The following is a 17,694-nucleotide window of genomic DNA, read 5'->3' as shown; positions in this document are numbered from 1 at the left end:
GCGAAGTTAATTTTTTATCCTCTTTAAAAGAATAAGGACGGGCTGGGGCGAGCTCCATTTACCACTCTTTCAGCTAACCGCCGAACTCCCGAACTGATTACACTGCAGAGCCACAGGCGCCTCGCTTTTCTCCATTCTCTGGGTCAGGGTGAAAAAAAACTTGCTGGTATTAGCTGGCCTGCTGGGAGCACCTCTTCTTCACTGATAAGCAAGATTTGTGTTTCATCTTTCTCAAGCTGTATAGATTTCTTTCAAAACAAGTTGTTCCAGAAAGGAAACGGACACTTGCATTCACCTGAATTAAAAGGCAAGGGATTTGCCCGTAAGGATAAATTCTGTACAGTAAGACAGGAAGAAAGGCACCGCTGGGAATCGGACCCAGGATCTCCTGTTTATTAGACAGGCGCTTTAGCCAACTAAGCCACGGCGCCGGCAAAGTGCTGTCCTTTGACAGCCACATGGACACGTCTCAACTGCTCTGAGACATCTGCATTCGGTGTGCACCGAGCCTGCTCGCCTTGCAAGTTTCCTCATTTACATGCGATAGCTCCACCACTAAGAGAAAGGATGAGAAATGGCTTTTATCTGGCACTTTTCATGTCAGAGGATCTCAATCTGCTTTCCGTGTACAAGAGGCTGTCCAACTCATGTAGCTAAAGACGTAGACGACAGTGCTCCACTGAAATCTTGATCTCACAACCCTCGGCATGACTCCTCTGTGTTCTGCTTTAGACAAAGGGGGGAAAAGACTTCTTTCATCACACGTTTTGCACTGTTTACGGTGTTTGCAGTGCTCTTTCTTAAATGAAAACCAGGAATCGGCACCATATGAGGTGAGACTAGATAATATTGGATCAAGTAGCCTCGCCATTCCATGCGTGACGTGCGCAAAGTGTAATTCCTGTCTTTATAGTGTGCTTGTTAGAGACTAAGCTGGCACCCAGAGCGCTTTAAATCCGGGAGTCAGCAGCCCAAGACAATAGAGCTTCCTTCGTCTATGTTTTTTGCGTGAAGGGGGAAACCATGCGTGTGCTGCAAACGATCTTAGTATCGAAGTGCCGTCCCACATAACCGATCCGAACAATCTGCTTTACAGAGGAGCACTACCGGAGCTTATCGTTGGCAAACTGAAGACCAGGCTGACCTCTTCTGTGACTCTTGAACACTGAGTCTCAAGGTTGTGAATTCAAGCTCCACGCTGGCGGGAAATTCCATAGGTAATGATCACATTTTCTTGCATGCTAATCAAAAGAAATATTAAGAAACTTTTCCCGATACCAGTTTTTTACAAAAGTAAAGGCACACGGCACATGTGTGCCACATCACGTCCGAGTTTAGTGACAACTACCTCAGAGATTGTAAGCTGGGTAGTTTCAGATCAGATCACTTTTTGTATCAAAGGTTCAAGCAAACCCGAATACTTTTGCAAGAGACATTTCAGAATCCCAGTCAAATCCAGTACGATTGCTGGATCCTTTGAATTCGACTGAACTATAGCACAGATCTGCAGTCCACCATTAGAATACTGTGGGTGTGCTGTATAAGCCATACCGCCCAAAATAGTTCTAAAACAGGAGAAGCATCCTCGTTTAGGAATGTGGTATAAAGTGAAATGGTCTGGGAAGAGTCCTACGTTTGAACAGTTCAAAATAGACGTCAAGGGGTATTTACAGACTCTTTCGAAATGTAAGAACAAGCTGTGCTGACCTTATCTTTATTTACCTTGTGTAATCGTTTTTCATAAAGTGTAATTGTATTATAGCATGTGCCCCTGACGATTTTCTTGATACGTTATATGTGCTCTTGTTTGTATTGTATGTAGTTTTGTTGTTCAAATAAAACGTAAAAGACACAACTTTTCGGATGCGGCTGCTGTAAAAATAAAATGACATCAAGGGTGCTGTACGCAGAGGTCTGAAACCTGCTCCACAGAAGATCTTTATCCAGAGGTGTTAAAGAAGTCGAGATCTCGCCATGAGAGGGGAAGCATCTCAGAAAAAGCAGGTGCAGTCGGTTCCACGGTCATAACGCCACTAAGTCGGGCGACAAGAGCAAAACCCACCCGGCTTCCTCCGGGCAAGTAATGAGACAAAGAGACAACACACAGTGGGTAGCGTGGCCGAGCGGTCTAAGGCGCTGGATTAAGGCTCCAGTCTCTTCGGGGGCGTGGGTTCGAATCCCACTGCTGCCAGGTGCTTCTGTCAAGACCCCCTTTCAGCTGGCTTCAGACGAAAGGGAGGGAACTGCTTTTTGGCAGTCTCTCGAGAAACTAAGCAAAGTGTTTAAAGATACTTTCTCAGCTTGACATCAAGGCAAAAAACAAAAACCTTCTTGCGTCCTCTCAACCCAAAAGCGCTTTGCCACTTTTTCCGTTATGCAGGGAACGACGTCTGCCCAGATCACTTTTGTGTCAATGCAAATCGTAGTGTGCCCTGCGTTTTAATTTTGGCTGTGCTGGCGTGCTGCTTCTGTCTGTGAAACTTGAATGTTCTGCTTCTTCACACCAAATCGTCGGCGGGGGTTGAGCTTGTTAAATCTTTGCGCATAGCGCTTCTTTGGAAGTACTTTGTCCAAGTTCAAAAGTAATCGTGGGATTTACTTCATGCGTGCAAAAAGCATGCCTCGCACGACAGATTTAAATGGGGAATGGAGCCTGCTTCTTGCTGTTTTTCCTGTGGTTGCAGTTACAAAGTTGATCGTGCTTTCACATTCTGTTAACAGTATTCACTGGCTGAGCTTTATCAGTTGGTTCGTAAAGGAATCTCTGCTTCGGTTCCAGAAAAGTCATCTGTAGTGTGTTTTTTTCCGTGCCCATGGCAGTCTTTTAAAGCTGGTAGTAATGGCGGCGAAGTTAATTTTTTATCCTCTTTAAAAGAATAAGGACGGGCTGGGGCGAGCTCCATTTACCACTCTTTCAGCTAACCGCCGAACTCGCGAACTGATTACACTGCAGAGCCACAGGCACCTCACTTTTCTCCATTCTCTGGGTTAGGGTGAAAAAAACTTTGCTGGTATTAGCTGGCCTGCTGGGAGTACCTCTTCTTCACTGATAAGCAAGATTTGTGTTTCATCTTTCGCAAGCTGTATAGATTTCTTTCAAAACAAGTTGTTCCAGAAAGGAAACGGACACTTGCATTCACCTGAATTAAAAGGCATGGGATTTGCCCATAAGGATAAATTCTGTACAGTAAGACAGGAAGAAAGGCACCGCTGGGAATCGGACCCAGGATCTCCTGTTTACTAGACAGGCGCTTTAGCCAACTAAGCCACGGTGCCGGAAAAGTGCTGTCCTTTGACAGCTACTTGGACACGTCTTTACTGCTCTGAGACATCTGCGTTCGGTGTGCACCGAGCCTGCTCGCCTTGCAAGTTGCCTCATTTACATGCGATAGTTCCACCACTAAGAGAAAGGATGAGAAATGGCTTTTATCTGTCACTTTTCATGTCAGAGGATCTCAATCTGCTTTCCCTGTACAAGAGGATGTCCAACTCATGTAGCTAAAGACGTAGACGACAGTGCTCCACTGAAATCTTGATCTCACAACCCTCGGCATGACTCCGCTGTGTTCCGCTTTAGACAAAGGGGGGAAAAGACTTCTTTCATCACACGTTTTGCACTGTTTACGGTGTTTGCAGTGCTCTTTCTTAAATGAAAACCAGGAATCGGCACCATATGAGGTGAGACTAGATAATATTGGAACAAGTAGCCTCGCCATTCCATGCGTGACGTGAGCAAAGTGTAATTCCTGTCTTTATAGTGTGCTTGTTAGAGACATAGCTGGCACCCAGAGCGCTTTAAATCCGGGAGTCAGCAGCCCAAGACAAGAGAGTTTCCTTCGTCTATGTTTTTTGCGTGAAGGGGGAAACCATGCGTGTGCTGCAAACGATCTTAGTATCGAAGTGCCGTCCCACATAACCGATCCGAACAATCTGCTTTACAGAGGAGCACTGCCGGAGCTTATCGTTGGCAAACTGAAGACCAGGCTGACCTCTTCTGTGACTGTTGAACACTGAGTCTCAAGGTTGTGAATTCAAGCTCCACGCTGGCGGGAAATTCCATAGGTAATGATCACATTTTCTTGCATGCTATTCAAAAGAAATATTAAGAAACTTTTCCCGATACCAGTTTTTTACAAAAGTAAAGGCACACGGCACATGTGTGCCACATCACGTCCGAGTTTAGTGACAACTACCTCAGAGATTGTAAGCTGGGTAGTCTCAGATCAGATCACTTTTTTTTATCAAAGGTTCAAGCAAACCCAAATACTTTTGCAAGAGACATTTCAGAATCCCAGACAAATCCGGTACGATTGCTGGATCCTTTGAATTCGACTGAACTATAGCACAGATCTGCAGTCCACCATTAGAATACTGTGGGTGTGCTGTATAAGCCATACCGCCCAAAATAGTTCTAAAACAGGAGAAGCATCCTCGTTTAGGAATGTGGTATAAAGTGAAATGGTCTGGGAAGAGTCCTACATTTGAACGGTTCAAAATAGACGTAAAGGGGTATTTACGGACTCTTTCGAAACGTAAGAACAAGCTGTGCGGACCTTATCTTTATTTACTTTGTGTAATCATTTTTCATAAAGTGTCATTGTATTATAGCATGTGCCCCTGACGATTTTCTTGATACGTTATATGTGCTCTTGTTTGTATTGTATGTAGTTTTGTTGTTCAAATAAAACGTAAAAGACACAACTTTCCGGATGCGGCTGCTGTAAAAATAAAATGACATCAAGGGTGCTGTACGCAGAGGTCTGAAACCTGCTCAACAGAAGATCTTTATCAAGAGGTGTTAAAGAAGTAGAGATCTCGCCATGAGAGGGGAAGCATCTCAGAAAAAGCAGGTGCAGTCGGTTCCACGGTCATAACGCCACTAATTCGGGCGACAAGAGCAAAACCCACCCGGCTTCCTCCGGGCAAGTAATGAGACAAAGAGACAGTGCACAGCGGGTAGCGTGGCCGAGCGGTCTAAGGCGCTGGATTTAGGCTCCAGTCTCTTCGGGGGCGTGGGTTCAAATCCCACCGCTGCCAGGTGCTTCTGTCGAGACCCCCTTTCAGCTGGCTTCAGACGAAAGGGAGGGAACTGCTTTTTGGCAGTCTCTCGAGAAACTAAGCAAAGTGTTTAAAGATACTTTCTCAGCTTGACATCAAGGCACAAAACAAAAACCTTCTTGCGTCCTCTCAACCCAAAAGCGCTTTGCCACTTTTTCCGTTATGCAGGGAACGACGTCTGCGCAGATCACTTTTGTGTCAATGCAAATCGTAGTGTGCCCTGCGTTTTAATTTTGGCTGTGCTGGCGTGCTGCTTCTGTCTGTGAAACTTGAATGTTCTGCTTCTTCACACCAAATCGTCGGCGGGGGTTGAGCTTGTTAAATCTTTGCGCATAGCGCTTCTTTGGAAGTACTTTGTCCAAGTTCAAAAGTAATCGTGGGATTTACTTCATGCGTGCAAAAAGCATGCCTCGCACGACAGATTTAAATGGGGAATGGAGCCTGCTTCTTGCTGTTTTTCCTGTGGTTGCAGTTACAAAGTTGATCGTGCTTTCACATTCTGTTAACAGTATTCACTGGCTGAGCTTTATCAGTTGGTTCGTAAAGGAATCTCTGCTTCGGTTCCAGAAAAGTCATCTGTAGTGTGTTTTTTTCCGTGCCCATGGCAGTCTTTTAAAGCTGGTAGTAATGGCGGCGAAGTTAATTTTTTATCCTCTTTAAAAGAATAAGGACGGGCTGGGGCGAGCTCCATTTACCACTCTTTCAGCTAACCGCCGAACTCGCGAACTGATTACACTGCAGAGCCACAGGCGCCTCGCTTTTCTCCATTCTCTGGGTTAGGGTGAAAAAAACTTTGCTGGTATTAGCTGGCCTGCTGGGAGTACCTCTTCTTCACTGATAAGCAAGATTTGTGTTTCATCTTTCGCAAGCTGTATAGATTTCTTTCAAAACAAGTTGTTCCAGAAAGGAAACGGACACTTGCATTCACCTGAATTAAAAGGCATGGGATTTGCCCATAAGGATAAATTCTGTACAGTAAGACAGGAAGAAAGGCACCGCTGGGAATCGGACCCAGGATCTCCTGTTTACTAGACAGGCGCTTTAGCCAACTAAGCCACGGCGCCGGAAAAGTGCTGTCCTTTGACAGCTACTTGGACACGTCTCTACTGCTCTGAGACATCTGCGTTCGGTGTGCACCGAGCCTGCTCGCCTTGCAAGTTGCCTCATTTACATGCGATAGTTCCACCACTAAGAGAAAGGATGAGAAATGGCTTTTATCTGTCACTTTTCATGTCAGAGGATCTCAATCTGCTTTCCCTGTACAAGAGGATGTCCAACTCATGTAGCTAAAGACGTAGACGACAGTGCTCCACTGAAATCTTGATCTCACAACCCTCGGCATGACTCCGCTGTGTTCCGCTTTAGACAAAGGGGGGAAAAGACTTCTTTCATCACACGTTTTGCACTGTTTACGGTGTTTGCAGTGCTCTTTCTTAAATGAAAACCAGGAATCGGCACCATATGAGGTGAGACTAGATAATATTGGAACAAGTAGCCTCGCCATTCCATGCGTGACGTGAGCAAAGTGTAATTCCTGTCTTTATAGTGTGCTTGTTAGAGACATAGCTGGCACCCAGAGCGCTTTAAATCCGGGAGTCAGCAGCCCAAGACAAGAGAGTTTCCTTCGTCTATGTTTTTTGCGTGAAGGGGGAAACCATGCGTGTGCTGCAAACGATCTTAGTATCGAAGTGCCGTCCCACATAACCGATCCGAACAATCTGCTTTACAGAGGAGCACTGCCGGAGCTTATCGTTGGCAAACTGAAGACCAGGCTGACCTCTTCTGTGACTGTTGAACACTGAGTCTCAAGGTTGTGAATTCAAGCTCCACGCTGGCGGGAAATTCCATAGGTAATGATCACATTTTCTTGCATGCTATTCAAAAGAAATATTAAGAAACTTTTCCCGATACCAGTTTTTTACAAAAGTAAAGGCACACGGCACATGTGTGCCACATCACGTCCGAGTTTAGTGACAACTACCTCAGAGATTGTAAGCTGGGTAGTCTCAGATCAGATCACTTTTTTTTATCAAAGGTTCAAGCAAACCCAAATACTTTTGCAAGAGACATTTCAGAATCCCAGACAAATCCGGTACGATTGCTGGATCCTTTGAATTCGACTGAACTATAGCACAGATCTGCAGTCCACCATTAGAATACTGTGGGTGTGCTGTATAAGCCATACCGCCCAAAATAGTTCTAAAACAGGAGAAGCATCCTCGTTTAGGAATGTGGTATAAAGTGAAATGGTCTGGGAAGAGTCCTACATTTGAACAGTTCAAAATAGACGTAAAGGGGTATTTACGGACTCTTTCGAAACGTAAGAACAAGCTGTGCGGACCTTATCTTCATTTACTTTGTGTAATCATTTTTCATAAAGTGTCATTGTATTATAGCATGTGCCCCTGACGATTTTCTTGATACGTTATATGTGCTCTTGTTTGTATTGTATGTAGTTTTGTTGTTCAAATAAAACGTAAAAGACACAACTTTCCGGATGCAGCTGCTGTAAAAATAAAATGACATCAAGGGTGCTGTACGCAGAGGTCTGAAACCTGCTCAACAGAAGATCTTTATCAAGAGGTGTTAAAGAAGTAGAGATCTCGTCATGAGAGGGGAAGCATCTCAGAAAAAGCAGGTGCAGTCGGTTCCACGGTCATAACGCCACTAATTCGGGCGACAAGAGCAAAACCCACCCGGCTTCCTCCGGGCAAGTAATGAGACAAAGAGACAGTGCACAGCGGGTAGCGTGGCCGAGCGGTCTAATTCGCTGGATTAAGGCTCCAGTCTCTTCGGGGGCGTGGGTTCAAATCCCACCGCTGTCAGGTGCTTCTGTCAAGACCCCCTTTCAGCTGGCTTCAGACGAAAGGGAGGGAACTGCTTTTTGGCAGTCTCTCGAGAAACTAAGCAAAGTGTTTAAAGATACTTTCTCAGCTTGACATCAAGGCACAAAACAAAAACCTTCTTGCGTCCTCTCAACCCAAAAGCGCTTTGTCACTTTTTGCGTTATGCAGGGAACGATGTCTGCCCAGATCACTTTTGTGTCAATGCAAATCGTAGTGTGCCCTCCGTTTTAATGTTGGCTGTGCTGGCGTGCTGCTTCTGTCTGTGAAACTTGAATGTTCTGCTTCTTCACACCAAATCGTCGGCGGGGGTTGAGCTTGTTAAATCTTTGCGCATAGCGCTCCTTTGGAAGTACTTTGTACAAGTTCAAAAGCAATCGTGGGATTTACTTCATGCGTGCAAAAAGCATGCCTCGCACGACAGATTTAAATGGGGAATGGAGCCTGCTTCTTGCTGTTTTTCCTGTGGTTGCAGTTACAAAGTTGATCGTGCTTTCACATTCTGTTAACAGTATTCACTGGCTGAGCTTTATCAGTTGGTTCGTAAAGGAATCTCTGCTTCGGTTCCAGAAAAGTCATCTGTAGTGTGTTTTTTTCCGTGCCCATGGCAGTCTTTTAAAGCTGGTAGTAATGGCGGCGAAGTTAATTTTTTATCCTCTTTAAAAGAATAAGGACGGGCTGGGGCGAGCTCCATTTACCACTCTTTCAGCTAACCGCCGAACTCGCGAACTGATTACACTGCAGAGCCACAGGCGCCTCGCTTTTCTCCATTCTCTGGGTTAGGGTGAAAAAAAACTTTGCTGGTATTAGCTGGCCTGCTGGGAGTACCTCTTCTTCACTGATAAGCAAGATTTGTGTTTCATCTTTCGCAAGCTGTATAGATTTCTTTCAAAACAAGTTGTTCCAGAAAGGAAACGGACACTTGCATTCACCTGAATTAAAAGGCATGGGATTTGCCCATAAGGATAAATTCTGTACAGTAAGACAGGAAGAAAGGCACCGCTGGGAATCGGACCCAGGATCTCCTGTTTACTAGACAGGCGCTTTAGCCAACTAAGCCACGGCGCCGGCAAAGTGCTGTCCTTTGACAGCCACTTGGACACGTCTCTACTGCTCTGAGACATCTGCGTTCGGTGTGCACCGAGCCTGCTCGCCTTGCAAGTTGCCTCATTTACATGCGATAGTTCCACCACTAAGAGAAAGGATGAGAAATGGCTTTTATCTGTCACTTTTCATGTCAGAGGATCTCAATCTGCTTTCCCTGTACAAGAGGATGTCCAACTCATGTAGCTAAAGACGTAGACGACAGTGCTCCACTGAAATCTTGATCTCACAACCCTCGGCATGACTCCGCTGTGTTCCGCTTTAGACAAAGGGGGGAAAAGACTTCTTTCATCACACGTTTTGCACTGTTTACGGTGTTTGCAGTGCTCTTTCTTAAATGAAAACCAGGAATCGGCACCATATGAGGTGAGACTAGATAATATTGGAACAAGTAGCCTCGCCATTCCATGCGTGACGTGAGCAAAGTGTAATTCCTGTCTTTATAGTGTGCTTGTTAGAGACATAGCTGGCACCCAGAGCGCTTTAAATCCGGGAGTCAGCAGCCCAAGACAAGAGAGTTTCCTTCGTCTATGTTTTTTGCGTGAAGGGGGAAACCATGCGTGTGCTGCAAACGATCTTAGTATCGAAGTGCCGTCCCACATAACCGATCCGAACAATCTGCTTTACAGAGGAGCACTGCCGGAGCTTATCGTTGGCAAACTGAAGACCAGGCTGACCTCTTCTGTGACTGTTGAACACTGAGTCTCAAGGTTGTGAATTCAAGCTCCACGCTGGCGGGAAATTCCATAGGTAATGATCACATTTTCTTGCATGCTATTCAAAAGAAATATTAAGAAACTTTTCCCGATACCAGTTTTTTACAAAAGTAAAGGCACACGGCACATGTGTGCCACATCACGTCCGAGTTTAGTGACAACTACCTCAGAGATTGTAAGCTGGGTAGTCTCAGATCAGATCACTTTTTTTTATCAAAGGTTCAAGCAAACCCAAATACTTTTGCAAGAGACATTTCAGAATCCCAGACAAATCCGGTACGATTGCTGGATCCTTTGAATTCGACTGAACTATAGCACAGATCTGCAGTCCACCATTAGAATACTGTGGGTGTGCTGTATAAGCCATACCGCCCAAAATAGTTCTAAAACAGGAGAAGCATCCTCGTTTAGGAATGTGGTATAAAGTGAAATGGTCTGGGAAGAGTCCTACATTTGAACAGTTCAAAATAGACGTAAAGGGGTATTTACGGACTCTTTCGAAATGTAAGAACAAGCTGTGCGGACCTTATCTTTATTTACTTTGTGTAATCATTTTTCATAAAGTGTCATTGTATTATAGCATGTGCCCCTGACGATTTTCTTGATACGTTATATGTGCTCTTGTTTGTATTGTATGTAGTTTTGTTGTTCAAATAAAACGTAAAAGACACAACTTTCCGGATGCGGCTGCTGTAAAAATAAAATGACATCAAGGGTGCTGTACGCAGAGGTCTGAAACCTGCTCAACAGAAGATCTTTATCAAGAGGTGTTAAAGAAGTAGAGATCTCGCCATGAGAGGGGAAGAATCTCAGAAAAAGCAGGTGCAGTCGGTTCCACGGTCATAATGCCACTAATTCGGGCGACAAGAGCAAAACCCACCCGGCTTCCTCCGGGCAAGTAATGAGACAAAGAGACAGTGCACAGCGGGTAGCGTGGCCGAGCGGTCTAAGGCGCTGGATTAAGGCTCCAGTCTCTACGGGCGCGTGGGTTCAAATCCCACCGCTGTCAGGTGCTTCTGTCGAGACCCCCTTTCAGCTGGCTTCAGACGAAAGGGAGGGAACTGCTTTTTGGCAGTCTCTCGAGAAACTAAGCAAAGTGTTTAAAGATACTTTCTCAGCTTGACATCAAGGCACAAAACAAAAACCTTCTTGCGTCCTCTCAACCCAAAAGCGCTTTGTCACTTTTTGCGTTATGCAGGGAACGATGTCTGCCCAGATCACTTTTGTGTCAATGCAAATCGTAGTGTGCCCTCCGTTTTAATGTTGGCTGTGCTGGCGTGCTGCTTCTGTCTGTGAAACTTGAATGTTCTGCTTCTTCACACCAAATCGTCGGCGGGGGTTGAGCTTGTTAAATCTTTGCGCATAGCGCTCCTTTGGAAGTACTTTGTCCAAGTTCAAAAGCAATCGTGGGATTTACTTCATGCGTGCAAAAAGCATGCCTCGCACGACAGATTTAAATGGGGAATGGAGCCTGCTTCTTGCTGTTTTTCCTGTGGTTGCAGTTACAAAGTTGATCGTGCTTTCACATTCTGTTAACAGTATTCACTGGCTGAGCTTTATCAGTTGGTTCGTAAAGGAATCTCTGCTTCGGTTCCAGAAAAGTCATCTGTAGTGTGTTTTTTTCCGTGCCCATGGCAGTCTTTTAAAGCTGGTAGTAATGGCGGCGAAGTTAATTTTTTATCCTCTTTAAAAGAATAAGGACGGGCTGGGGCGAGCTCCATTTACCACTCTTTCAGCTAACCGCCGAACTCGCGAACTGATTACACTGCAGAGCCACAGGCGCCTCGCTTTTCTCCATTCTCTGGGTTAGGGTGAAAAAAATTTTTTGCTGGTATTAGCTGGCCTGCTGGGAGTACCTCTTCTTCACTGATAAGCAAGATTTGTGTTTCATCTTTCGCAAGCTGTATAGATTTCTTTCAAAACAAGTTGTTCCAGAAAGGAAACGGACACTTGCATTCACCTGAATTAAAAGGCATGGGATTTGCCCATAAGGATAAATTCTGTACAGTAAGACAGGAAGAAAGGCACCGCTGGGAATCGGACCCAGGATCACCTGTTTACTAGACAGGCGTTTTAGCCAACTAAGCCACGGCGCCGGCAAAGTGCTGTCCTTTGACAGCCACTTGGACACGTCTCAACTGCTCTGAGACATCTGCGTTCGGTGTGCACCGAGCCTGCTCGCCTTGCAAGTTGCCTCATTTACATGCGATAGTTCCACCACTAAGAGAAAGGATGAGAAATGGCTTTTATCTGTCACTTTTCATGTCAGAGGATCTCAATCTGCTTTCCCTGTACAAGAGGATGTCCAACTCATGTAGCTAAAGACGTAGACGACAGTGCTCCACTGAAATCTTGATCTCACAACCCTCGGCATGACTCCGCTGTGTTCCGCTTTAGACAAAGGGGGGAAAAGACTTCTTTCATCACACGTTTTGCACTGTTTACGGTGTTTGCAGTGCTCTTTCTTAAATGAAAACCAGGAATCGGCACCATATGAGGTGAGACTAGATAATATTGGAACAAGTAGCCTCGCCATTCCATGCGTGACGTGAGCAAAGTGTAATTCCTGTCTTTATAGTGTGCTTGTTAGAGACATAGCTGGCACCCAGAGCGCTTTAAATCCGGGAGTCAGCAGCCCAAGACAAGAGAGTTTCCTTCGTCTATGTTTTTTGCGTGAAGGGGGAAACCATGCGTGTGCTGCAAACGATCTTAGTATCGAAGTGCCGTCCCACATAACCGATCCGAACAATCTGCTTTACAGAGGAGCACTGCCGGAGCTTATCGTTGGCAAACTGAAGACCAGGCTGACCTCTTCTGTGACTGTTGAACACTGAGTCTCAAGGTTGTGAATTCAAGCTCCACGCTGGCGGGAAATTCCATAGGTAATGATCACATTTTCTTGCATGCTAATCAAAAGAAATATTAAGAAACTTTTCCCGATACCAGTTTTTTACAAAAGTAAAGGCACACGGCACATGTGTGCGACATCACGTCCGAGTTTAGTGACAACTACCTCAGAGATTGTAAGCTGGGTAGTCTCAGATCAGATCACTTTTTTTATCAAAGGTTCAAGCAAACCCAAATACTTTTGCAAGAGACATTTCAGAATCCCAGACAAATCTGGTACGATTGCTGGATCCTTTGAATTCGACTGAACTATAGCACAGATCTGCAGTCCACCATTAGAATACCGGAGTAAAGTTAGCTTGAAGTTCGAAAACGATTTTGGCACGCCTGTAGCGCTTTCACGAAATCTCTTAGAGTTACAAAAACACTTGCTTTGTGTATAAAATACATTGTGGATGATTTCTCAGCCTTTACTTTTTCGTTTTTATGACATTTTTTTGACCAAGCACGAATATGCTTTTGTCCATATCTCCGCAATGGAAGCACAGAACGCCTTCAAACCAAAAGCATTTTAAAGACCACGACTTGTGGATATTTCCACAGCCTTTACATCAAACTATCGGTGAGCTAATTAACTTTTTTTAAACCTCCGGTTTTTCATCGATGCGTAATTACGCACGAACTGGAACCCGGGGGACCGCTGTGTGCACACGTTCACAAAGCGAGAAATACTGTTCAATACGGCTTCGTGCGAAAAACCGGTATATGACCATAGGAAGCAGAACAGCGCGGTCTCCAATTACCCAGACTGTAAGCACGGGAATAAAGCTTTGTTTGATTTCTGAAACCCTTCCTTTACGTCCTGTTTTCATTCAGGTAAGGGTCAACTATATTCACAATACTACTGACAGCAGGAAGATAAAAATATTCTTTACTCAGCAGCTTATTAAAAACAGCTCCCATGATGTTCATACCGACTTTTTACACAGAACACTGACACAGCTTTGTGTTCTGAATCTCTTTTTCTCTTGCTTTTATTTAATGTGGCACAATGCACTGGGATAGGGGTATTCTGTTCACAAACCAATAGCATTTAAACCAGAGCACCCACAATGCTGCAGGTAAGTGTTTTGCACACTAAGCAGGTCATCTGACTATTCCCAGCTTTGTTTTGGGTTATGGAACCTTTATTTTTTTATGATTTTCTGAAGATAACACTACAGGTGGGATGGGTGGGTTGTCTTCATGGCTCAATAGCATTTCAAATACAGCACCCACACTGCTGAAACCAAGTGTTTTACACACCAGACAGGCCCCTGAACCTCATACAACCTTACTGTGGCTGTGGCCCCTGTCTTTATTTTGTAATGAGTTTCTGAAGATAACACTACAGGTAATACACTGGGACAGGTGGGTCGTCTTCATGGCTCAATAGCATTTCAAATACAGCACCCACTCTGCTGAAACCAAGTGTTTTACACACCAGACAGGCCCCCAAACCTCATACAACCTTACTGTAGCTGTGGCCCCTTTCTTTAATTTTTTATGATTTTCTGAAGATTACACTACAGGTAATACACTGGGACGGGTGGGTCGTCTTCATGGCTCAATAGCATTTCAAATACAGCACCCACTCTGCTGAAACCAAGTGTTTTACACACCAGACAGGCCCCCAAACCTCATACAACCTTACTGTAGCTGTGGCCCCTTTCTTTAATTTTTTATGATTTTCTGAAGATTACACTACAGGTAATACACTGGGACGGGTGGGTCGTCTTCATGGCTCAATAGCATTTCAAATACAGCACCCACTCTGCTGAAACCAAGTGTTTTACACACCAGACAGGCCCCCAAACCTCATACAACCTTACTGTAGCTGTGGCCCCTTTCTTTAATTTTTTATGATTTTCTGAATATTACACTACAGGTAATACACTGGGACGGGTGGGTCGTCTTCATGGCTCAATAGCATTTCAAATACAGCACCCACTCTGCTGAAACCAAGTGTTTTACACATCAGACAGGCCCCCAAACCTCATACAACCTTACTGTAGCTGTGGCCCCTTTCTTTAATTTTTTATGATTTTCTGAAGATTACACTACAGGTAATACACTGGGACGGGTGGGTCGTCTTCATGGCTCAATAGCATTTCAAATACAGCACCCACTCTGCTGAAACCAAGTGTTTTACACACCAGACAGGCCCCCAAACCTCATACAACCTTACTGTAGCTGTGGCCCCTTTCTTTAATTTTTTATGATTTTCTGAAGATTACACTACAGGTAATACACTGGGACGGGTGGGTCGTCTTCATGGCTCAATAGCATTTCAAATACAGCACCCACTCTGCTGAAACCAAGTGTTTTACACACCAGACAGGCCCCCAAACCTCATACAACCTTACTGTAGCTGTGGCCCCTTTCTTTAATTTTTTATGATTTTCTGAAGATTACACTACAGGTAATACACTGGGACGGGTGGGTCGTCTTCATGGCTCAATAGCATTTCAAATACAGCACCCACTCTGCTGAAACCAAGTGTTTTACACACCAGACAGGCCCCCAAACCTCATACAACCTTACTGTAGCTGTGGCCCCTTTCTTTAATTTTTTATGATTTTCTGAAGATTACACTACAGGTAATACACTGGGACGGGTGGGTCGTCTTCATGGCTCAATAGCATTTCAAATACAGCACCCACTCTGCTGAAACCAAGTGTTTTACACATCAGACAGGCCCCCAAACCTCATACAACCTTACTGTAGCTGTGGCCCCTTTCTTTAATTTTTTATGATTTTCTGAAGATTACACTACAGGTAATACACTGGGACGGGTGGGTCGTCTTCATGGCTCAATAGCATTTCAAATACAGCACCCACTCTGCTGAAACTAAGTGTTTTACACACCAGACAGGCCCCCAAACCTCATACAACCTTACTGTGGCTGTGGCTCCTTTCTTTATTTTGTAATGAGTTTCTGAAGATAACACTACAGGTAATACACTGGGACAGGTGGGTCGTCTTCATGGCTTCATGATTTTTTGACTGTAATCAAGTGTTGTGCACTTGTGCAAGTGTCAGGCCTCCTGACCTTTCACAGTCATGCTTTGTTGTGTGAAACTTTAATTCTCTTTTTAGGATTCTTTGAACATGGGAACTTCCACCGAGATGAATGAGGTGCTCTTCAATAGCTTTTTCATCTATACACACAAGCGTATGTAACCAAGACACTCAGAACCAACAGAATCAACGTGAAGTCATAGAAAAACAAGAATGCCTCCGAGACATCTGCACCCCCCTCTTGGACCACTCTGGTATCAACACCCCCAAACCAATCCATACCAGCTAACAAGACTCAGAATCGGTGCAACCCTCCAACCTGGACCAAGAGCAGGATGGGACAAGTACCTGCACCACACTACGCACCCCTCATCCAGACCAGCAGGACAGCCAGACAGCACCATCATGACACACATAATGAGATCACTCTCTGTCAGTATGTGTAACATTCTGGGCCTGGGCTCCTCTGTATTTTGGCTGAAGGGAGTTCAACAACATTATTAAACGGACTGACATCATAATCTGACAAGATACATTGTTTAGGGGAGACTTGTCCACCCACTGTCCCCCTGGTAACGTGAAGATCATTGTCCCTTGGCTTACCTAAACCAGAATCACTTGGGTCTCCGGGGCAGATCGGTGTATGGTACAAAGTCTTAAAAACAGAACATTGTTGAATTGTCTATAAAAAACAACCAATATCCCTTGGATTTCCCAAACACAAAGCTGGAGCAAGTATACTAACTCCATACCCTTAAACTACAAAAGGCCTGTGGCGTAGACAGGGTAAACAGCCACATCATGTGACATAACTGCATGAGCCTAGTGATGAGCCTAGTTTAAAATACTCAACCCCATCCTGAAGTACGGATGTTTTCCTTTGGCCTGGAATCCAGGACTGATCACCTGACCCTAACAACTGCCGGAGCATTTGTGTGAACAGTAACCTGGGCTAGCTATTCACCAGTATCTTCAATACCCTATTACTGGCAGCTTGCCAAATACAGTGTCCTGAATAGAAGTCAGATCGACTTCATATGAAGCTGGCACATATCTGACCACATACGCACTCAACACACACTTTAAATGAACAGAAAAATAGTGACCTGTGTCTTTGATTTCTAAAAAGCAATAGGCTCTATTTTGAACAAATAACAAATATACAAACTTTCAATGTGGGGTAAGAGGTACAGTCCACAACTGATTTTTTTTAGCGTACTCAGAAAGTATAAGCGGTTTGAAAATACTTACATAAATTATTTTAGGAAGACTGTGTTGGTTTTTGTATCATTTGTGTTTGTGTTGACTCTTATTGAGATCTCCAGTCACCTGCCCTTATAGATGCCTCTTTTGCTTATGTGTTGTTAGAAATTGAGCTCGCCTGTGTGCCTGCTTCTAGGGTTTTTTTAAAAAAGGAATAGGTTGGTTTTCTATTTTTTTTACCCCTTGCCCAGTAGCAGTCTACTACAGGGGGGATTCTGGGTCCTCTCTCCATACAGTATGTCTCCTTTTGCATTGTTTCCAGACCTGGGCTGATTTGAGTTTTTCATGGTAATGGATTACAAGGGTAGGTCTGACAGAAGTGAATGTGGTGGATCTGCCATCTGCCCAGGCAGGAAGGTAGATACAGTATATGTAAACAGGTTTTAGCATTAATGTTTTGCATACAATCACCCTTTCCAAAAGGTGAGATAACCAGAGAAAACAGGACACAGCTTTTCTAGGGACTTTTTTTCCCTACAGTATTTATGGTTACGATGGGTTTTAACTCTTTGTGGAGATAAGCTATTTTTATCTTTTCTTTGGTGTAGGTTCATGAATGCATGGGCTTTCTTTTCTTCCATGTCTTGTTCCTTTGTTCAGTTGTTTTGTATTCTTTCTGTTTTGTCCCCTTATTTTTGTGCTGGTGCTAGAATTTCTGCTGGCTTTTCCATGTTTTTCCCTTTTGCTCTTTGATTTAATTTTTTCCTGTGACCCATTTTTCCTTATTTATCTCAATGTGATATTTTCCCCTTCTCCTCAGCTGTTGAGTCTCTTGCACTTTCTTCCCTGTTATCAGTATTGTC

General features: G+C 44.4%; 1 long non-coding RNA gene and 6 other non-coding genes across 7 annotated transcripts; 4 read left to right on the top strand and 3 right to left on the bottom strand.

Annotated features, from left to right (window-relative positions):
* Window positions 1–1,159: 1,159 nt before the first annotated feature.
* On the top strand, window positions 1,160–12,597 carry LOC138243439 (uncharacterized). The gene is made up of 5 exons (XR_011192127.1): window positions 1,160–1,217; window positions 3,942–4,062; window positions 6,788–6,908; window positions 9,635–9,755; window positions 12,483–12,597. It is a non-coding gene; the product is annotated as an uncharacterized lncRNA (long non-coding RNA).
* On the top strand, window positions 2,110–2,191 carry trnal-aag (transfer RNA leucine (anticodon AAG)). The gene has a single exon. It is a non-coding gene; the product is annotated as a tRNA-Leu (tRNA).
* Window positions 3,203–3,276, bottom strand: trnat-agu (transfer RNA threonine (anticodon AGU)). Its single transcript has one exon. It is a non-coding gene; the product is annotated as a tRNA-Thr (tRNA).
* trnal-uag (transfer RNA leucine (anticodon UAG)) lies at window positions 4,956–5,037 on the top strand. The gene has a single exon. It is a non-coding gene; the product is annotated as a tRNA-Leu (tRNA).
* Window positions 6,049–6,122, bottom strand: trnat-agu (transfer RNA threonine (anticodon AGU)). Its single transcript has one exon. It is a non-coding gene; the product is annotated as a tRNA-Thr (tRNA).
* Window positions 8,896–8,969, bottom strand: trnat-agu (transfer RNA threonine (anticodon AGU)). Its single transcript has one exon. It is a non-coding gene; the product is annotated as a tRNA-Thr (tRNA).
* Window positions 10,649–10,730, top strand: trnal-aag (transfer RNA leucine (anticodon AAG)). The gene has a single exon. It is a non-coding gene; the product is annotated as a tRNA-Leu (tRNA).
* Window positions 12,598–17,694: the final 5,097 nt, after the last annotated feature.

This window comes from Lepisosteus oculatus, chromosome 14 (assembly GCF_040954835.1).
Source record: "Lepisosteus oculatus isolate fLepOcu1 chromosome 14, fLepOcu1.hap2, whole genome shotgun sequence".
NCBI lineage: Eukaryota > Metazoa > Chordata > Actinopteri > Semionotiformes > Lepisosteidae > Lepisosteus > Lepisosteus oculatus.
This window is presented reverse-complemented; position numbering and strand designations above follow the sequence as displayed.